Genomic DNA, 7,510 nt, shown 5'->3' with positions numbered 1-7,510 from the left:
AACATGTCCATTTAACATTATAGTAAATATATTTATGATGAAATTCATGGTTATTTCCTCATATAATTCCTCATGAAACACTTACCTCAGCAAAGGTGCTCCGGGGCATGTTGTTGGGCTCCACTGCGGCCACTTTAGCACTGGTCAGTGGGTGGACCATGGGGCTCTTCAACTCCAAGTCAACCTGGAAATTAAACAGAATATTGTTATTTAAAAAATGTTTCCAGATTAACCTGATATAAGACCATATGTATTCTCTCTCTCTGTATATATATATATATATATATATATATACGGTATATATATATATATATATATATATATATATATATATATATATATATATATATATATATAAGCAGGTTTTTTTCATGTACTGTTATCAAGTAGTTAAGATATGGTTATAATATACAGATTATTGTCATTGTACTGTATAATGTACATGTGGTGTTTGTTTTTCATTTACTTGCTTGTAATTGAGTTGAGTTGAATATGCTTACATCCTTGTAATGGACTAGTTAGTTCAGTGATTGTCAAATTTCAAGGAGCACCAGTTTGATAGAGAGAAAGCACTGCAAAGCAGAATGCCCGAAACACTCCAGATTGAACAAAAGTCTCATGGTGCACCACGGCTCAATAATATCATGATTCTCAGTGGTGTAAAAAGTACTCAAATGTTGTACTTAAGTCAAAGTATCAATACTGTAATGTGGAAATACTCTGTTACAAGTGAAAATTCCATATTTACTTGAGTAAAAGTACTGGTATTTTGGTACTAAAAGGTACCAAAAGTATAAAGTACCCATTATGCAGAATGTCCCATTTCACAAGTTTTCAAATGTATGAAATGTATACAAAATATTTTGAAAATAGCAGATCTACAAGCTCACAATGCCTCCATTGTGAGCTTGTAGATCGGCTATTTTCAAATGGACAAAATGTAAAGGGCTGAAGTGGTTAATGTATGTTTTGTAATAATAATCAAAATCTACAAAGTAACTAGTAACTAAACCTTTCAAATATTTATAGTGGAGTAAAAGTACAATATTTGACTTTGAGATGTAGTGGAGTAGCTGTAGAATACAACCCTCGTAGACGTATTTATGATTCTGACGTTTTCAATCTACGAGAGTTGTAGGGTTCACCCCCCATGGACACAGGGACTTTCAGCACTATACCCCGTAGACACTCCAAACATGTACAAATTGAAAATAAAGGTGCTTACCCCCACGCTCCAAATGTTAACTCTCGCTACGGGGTAGTAGTTTAATGTAATAATCCATATCTTTCAATAAAGAAGTGTTTTAATGCCGTCTGTGGCCGATTATGTCGGAAGTTCCCAATGGGCGGTAGTGACGCGCCCATCTTGTGAAACCCGGAATTACACTCAATGTAAACAGGAAGTAAACGAGGGTGAAAAAATGGCGTTCGGCCACAGACGGCATTAAAACACTTCTTTATTGAAAGATATGGATTATTACATTAAACTACTACCCCGTAGCAAGAGTTAACATTTGTGGTGTGGGGGTAAGCACCTTTATTTTCAATTTGTACATGTTTGGAGTGTCTACGGGGTATAGTGCTGAAAGTCCCTGTGTCCATGGGGGGTGAACCCTACAACTCTCGTAGATTGAAAACGTCAGAATCTTAAATACGTCTACGAGAGTTGTATTCTATAGCTAGTAGTGGAGTAGAAGTGAAAGTACTGAAATTCGGAAATACTCCAGTAAAGTAAAAAAATACCTCAAAATTGTACTTACGCACAGTACTTGAGTAAATATACTTAGTTACTTTACAGTTTACACCACTTATGAAACTGAGAAAACAGCCCGCGCACAATAAATGCCCTTTTCACATAGTTGTATTTACCTCTCCACTTCAACCTAACAGGTCTTCCTCAGATAGACCGGTTTGATATACATTAGGCCAAGCTGTAAGGACGACCCCCATTTGATACAATCTTCACTGTAAAATACCCAGTGTTCATTTAACTCTGAGTGTACAAATGTAACCGTTGTAGCCCCTTTGGAAAGCAGTACGACACGTACCTTTTTGTATTTGGGACGACGTCCAGTGGTGTAAAGTAACTAAATACATTCCATTTGTACAGTCTCAGCATTACAGACCCGTTAAACGTTGAACAGTCCAGTCTATTTTCAAATCTAAACGTGCATGTAGGCCTACTGTAGGTCTACTGTACACGGATAAAAGGTCCGGTGACCGCTCTATTTTCAAATCAAAACAACAACTAGCTACATTTACTATGCCGTCAATACACTTTCAAATGATAAGAACAAAATGAAGTAGAACTAAAATACAATAACACAGCCTAGAGGCCGTTGCTAATCTATCGATTCCGTCTTTCAGATGTTCTGTCTAGCTTTTAGGAGAGGTCCACAAAGAGCAACAGCGCTTCCATTTTAAACGAGTGTATACACAAGCGCCAAAATACGGTCGGTACACACAAACATGTCGTCTCTAAATGCGTCGTTACGTCAACCGTTGACATAGACCGGTTGACAGTCAACGTCCACATAAAAATAAATAGGTTGGTTGACGGTTGACGCTTACCTGAGCAACGGGTTGAAGGGAGTCTCTGGTCCCCTTCCTCTGGATGTGTGGACCAGGACGACGAGGGGGGTTGCGTCTTGTTAGGCATTGACCCATGATGATGATCTGTAGGTTAACTTATGTTGGTTAACGGTAGTCAGTTGGTTCTCTCTCTCGGCTTCAGTTCTCTCACTCCCGGCTTCTCTTCTCTCCGCTCTCTGCCAACGACTACACCTGCTCTGCTGACGGCTGACGGCTTTAAGCGCCGCGACGTTCAAAGCTTGGCCAATCGGGAGGCCGCTAGGTTGAGTTGACCAATCAGGATCAGGGACTGTAGCGCCGGTAACCATGGAGGCGCGAGGGACATATTTTTAAATGTCGCACCGGCTCTGTTCTGATGGAGAGTACGTTACATTACATACAGTAGGGGGCGCTGTTCTGATGGAGAGTACGTTACATTACATACAGTAGGGGGCGCTGTTCTGATGGAGAGTACGTTACATTACATACAGTAGGGGGCGCTCTTCTGATGGAAAGTACGTTACATTACATACAGTACTACTAGGGAACGCTGTTCTGATGGAAAGTATGTTACGTCACGTGAGCAGCTCTTACCGTAATTACACTACTTAATGCGCAACGAAATTTGCTATGTACATGGCTGGACACGTGATGTTTATAAAAGGAATTGTGCCTAACTCATGTTAGGGTTTGTTGACATTACAAGGTAATACCATTTTTGGTTACCCAAATAATTCTGCTACCCTGATTCTATTTGACCAGCACAACCTATCGTCGGGAGTTGGGCAAGCTTTGTGTGTCATGTGTCCTGGCTGGATCAAACCTTTATTTAGTTAAATGTTTATTTATTTATGTATGTAATATGCTGTAACTTTAACTCTTCCACCCTGCCACTCGGTGGTGTTATTGTGCATGTTGTGCATGTTGGCTGACTGGCATCTGTCAGACAGAGCATTTGCTATTATTGGTATCATTTGTAACACCTTTGTCATTTGTTTTACAGATTTCCACACCTGTATTCTAATTGAGTTTGTATATATAGTATATACCCATGCTTTGTAAATGTAGTTAGTGTTGTTTGAAGCACATTTGTTGTGGATCCAGCTAGCTTTCTCCCTCTTTCTTTTGAGCCTACAGAGACCATATCTGTGAGAACTATACAGTAAACGTCTGAGTATTATGTGTAGCCTACTGTAGACATGAGCAGTGCTGTATTAAGCTAAATGTAGATATCCTTTGATGAGCATTACACTGCTGTGTAGCTATTTGATTTGGCATATTCTGTGACCTTTGTTTATTGTTAGTTTGTGGGAGTAATGTTGAGCATTATTTTGAAGATATTCTTTGTTTGTTCCTTTTAGTTTCACTATTATTCATTAATACCTGGATGATTATCTTTGAACCTGAAGTCTTAGAGGATTTGTGAATACGAGTTAGCTGCTGGATATATGTATGCTACAGCTACAAGTATACATGGAGGTCAGACAAGTTGTGTTTTGCTCTAAGTGGTAAAGCAAGCAATGAAGCCATTTACAAAATAGTTATTTGTTCATTCATCCATCCAACCAACCACCAATCATCCACTTTCCCTGGGAGTATTAGTAAACGTCACCCAATTTGCCAACTAATAGGTTACTCTTTACCAGAATGCTGCTGCTTGTGCCACATCCTGACTTGTTTCTCTGAGAAGAGTCCAGTCCAGCAGAAAGTCCCAAACCCAGTCCTGATCCACACATCCAGAGGACCAGAGTCTCACTACAACCTTTGGTTCAGGTAAGTGTCAACCTAACTAACATTCAATTGCATTATGTTGTATTATAACGTTACATGGGCAATAGTGTGTTAATGTGCCAATGGCCCATGCACATTAACACACTAAATGTATGTTTAAATCTACATCATCATCATCAGACAACTCAAATAATCAAATAGAAATCAAACGCTATCATGCACTACGTTAGGAATATCTCATTTGCAGAGATGTTCAAACTTCTATATATTTATATTTTTTGATGTGGTTTCTACCCACCTTTTCTCCGCACTTTAGTCACACACACATTTGTGCGTTGTCACTGCTATATTGATTCACCTGCCAGTGAGGAGCCCCCACTAGGAGGACGTAGAGCCTTTGTCCTAGTCCTCCAACCCAACACTCCCTGTTGACAGGTGCCGCCCCAGCCCGCAGGATTATGTGCAGTGACAAATGTCACCCTCCCCGCCCGGCTTCCCTCCCCGAACATGGGCCAATTGTGTCCGTATAGACACACGACAAAGCCAGATGCACCACGGTGGATTCGACCCCACGATCTCCGTGGTGGTGGGCAGGCACTTTACCACTGCGTCACCCGAGCGCCTTAAGAGGCATTCAAATTAAATATTATGCTGCTAAATGCCATATGAGAAGTCATAGGGTACCTTTTAGCCTGTAATCCCTGCACAGAGCCTCAGAAGAGTCCAGAAAGCCAGCAATCTGATATGGGTCACTGAATCAGCAAGCTCTGCCCTGCTCCAGTCACTAAGAGGACCAGGGTCTCATCTCACGACTATCGTTTGGTAAGTGTCAACCTATTTAGTTTTATGAGGAAATTACCATGAATGCATTGTTTTTGTATTTACTATAGCGTTACATGGATATATGCTTGGCACAGTAAAGCAAAATTACACACAAAGTGACACGCTGTGAGCTTGTATATCTGCTATTTTTGAGAACTACTGTTCTAAACCAGTTCTAAATCCTAAGAGTTTTCTGAAAAACTCAAGTTGCTATACTGCATAGCTAAAATCTAAAATGACACAGATGCTCTCCCGGTTTTATTGGGTTAAAAGGAATACAGAGTCAGGTTTTGTAATGTTATATTTCGGCAGAATCTATCGTGTTTGTTTGTGTGATGAAAGAGTCGCTTTGAGACATTTCATCGTGCAGTGTAAGTCAAAGTGGAGAATATTTTGGATTATCATTTTTTTAATCAACAGAGCATACAGAAGATATCTCACCAATATTTGAAGTTACGTTATGGCAAGGTATCTACTATAAAACCGGAACCTCTACCAAAGAGTAATTTAGTTAATCTATGCCAATATTTGTACTTTCATGGCCTCTGTCAGTTATATCATTTTGTGGTAAAATGTATTTTTGGCCTAGTAAATATAGGAGATATGTTTCACAGGTTTAAACATAAATGGGTACCGAAATTGATAGGGCCTTCCTCAATTGTGAATTGAAAGGTTTTCCATAAAAATCCCCAGTGAATTAAGAACCTCGATATTTCTTTCTCCTTTCTGTCCCTTCTATGTATGATTTCTATGTGTCTGGTCTCAAGGCCTTTGACTCATTACACTGTCCATGGTGCTGAAGTCGTTTGTGTATGCAGTTATGACATGAGTGTCATGTGCCAGTGTGTGTTGTAAATATGCTTGTTAAATGTTTTGTGTTGTGTTTTCTGTCCACGTTGGTGTGTGTAAAAGTTAAAAATTAGCAGTTGAGACAAATATTCAACTGATTTCCCAAGTTGCATTTCAGTAAAAACACACAAGCAAACAAAAAAAATGACCTTTTTGAGTTGTCATGATGCTATCCAGTAAGTGTATATGTTACAGGGTGAATGGAGAACCAGGGTGATTGAAGAAGGCTCGCTTGTTTTTACCCACCCAGCAATTCTGTAGAAGAAACACTAGAGGGAGCCACAAGCCAGGCTTGTGCACAAGCACATATGGCCGCGACCACCCACACACACACACAGTCACACACACACACACACATGCGCGCGCACGCACACGCGCTCATGCTTTCAATGGACTGTTAAGATACTTTTATTGTGTTCTGCTGGCTTTTGTTTTAGTTTCTCCCTGACACACACACACACACACACACACACACACACACACACACACACACACACACACACACACACACACACACACACACACACACACACACACACACGCACACAGTGATCCATGAAAATAACTATTCTGTCCCTATCGGTTTACAACTCGAACGGCGCTGTGTCGACTAGTAGAGCATCGGCCGGTCAGCGCGGGCACTCGCGCCTGGAGGCGCGAGGGCGCGCTTCCTCGGCCTCAAGCTCTACTAAGGCGGCGCGCCTCCGTCATGGACAAGCGTGTGCGTGTGCGTGTGAACGTGTGTTCAGCGCTCCCCTAGCGTAGCTTCCTGGTTGCTATGTGGGGGGGAACAACAAAAGACAGGTCCGCGTCGCATCAAAGCCCCGCCTCTTGGCGCCGCGTTCTCCTTCTCCTCCTCCTCGCGAGCCTCGCATAATAAACCCCCGCCTCGCAGCGCCGCGTCCTCCTTCTTTTGAAAATAGCAGATCTACAAGCTCACACTCCTTCTCCTCCTCGCGAGCCTCGCTAATAAACCCTGTCTCGAAAAGCCCCGCCTCGCCCGAAGCCTAAAAACGAGCGCTCTGTCTTCAATCACCCTGGATCTCCATTCACCCTGTGACATATAGACTACAACATTAGATGCTGGTGTCCAGCATGGTGAGCATGTGCATGTGCTATTTTCACTATTCTTCACATCATGAAGTTATTATCTAGGTCTTAAGTGGTTAACATTCTCAGTTGCTGCCCCTTCTCTACGGAATTCACTCCCAAACAACATCAAAACAGTCCCCTCCATCTCTTCTTTTAAAACCACCCTCAAAACCCGCCTCTTCACACTTGACTTCCCCACCTAATTATGTTTTTCACCTCATTATTTTAAACAGTTTTTAGAACTATTTTCTCTTCCCCCTATTTCTTTTCATTATTTTGACTTTTCTTTAACCCATTTAGACCTGAGGCCGATTCTAAAAACGCCTTCTAAATCCTAACCTAAGTTTTCAGAAAAACTTCAAATATTTATAAAAAATGTACAACAAATGCATGTTTTATATCCTGTACATATAGCAACAACAACCCCAAAAGGTCTTGAAAGGTA

This window comes from Gymnoscopelus braueri (genome assembly GCF_963280865.1).
Source record: "Gymnoscopelus braueri genome assembly, chromosome: 13".
In the NCBI taxonomy this organism is placed as follows: Eukaryota; Metazoa; Chordata; class Actinopteri; order Myctophiformes; family Myctophidae; genus Gymnoscopelus; species Gymnoscopelus braueri.
Note: the sequence above shows the minus strand (reverse complement) of the source record.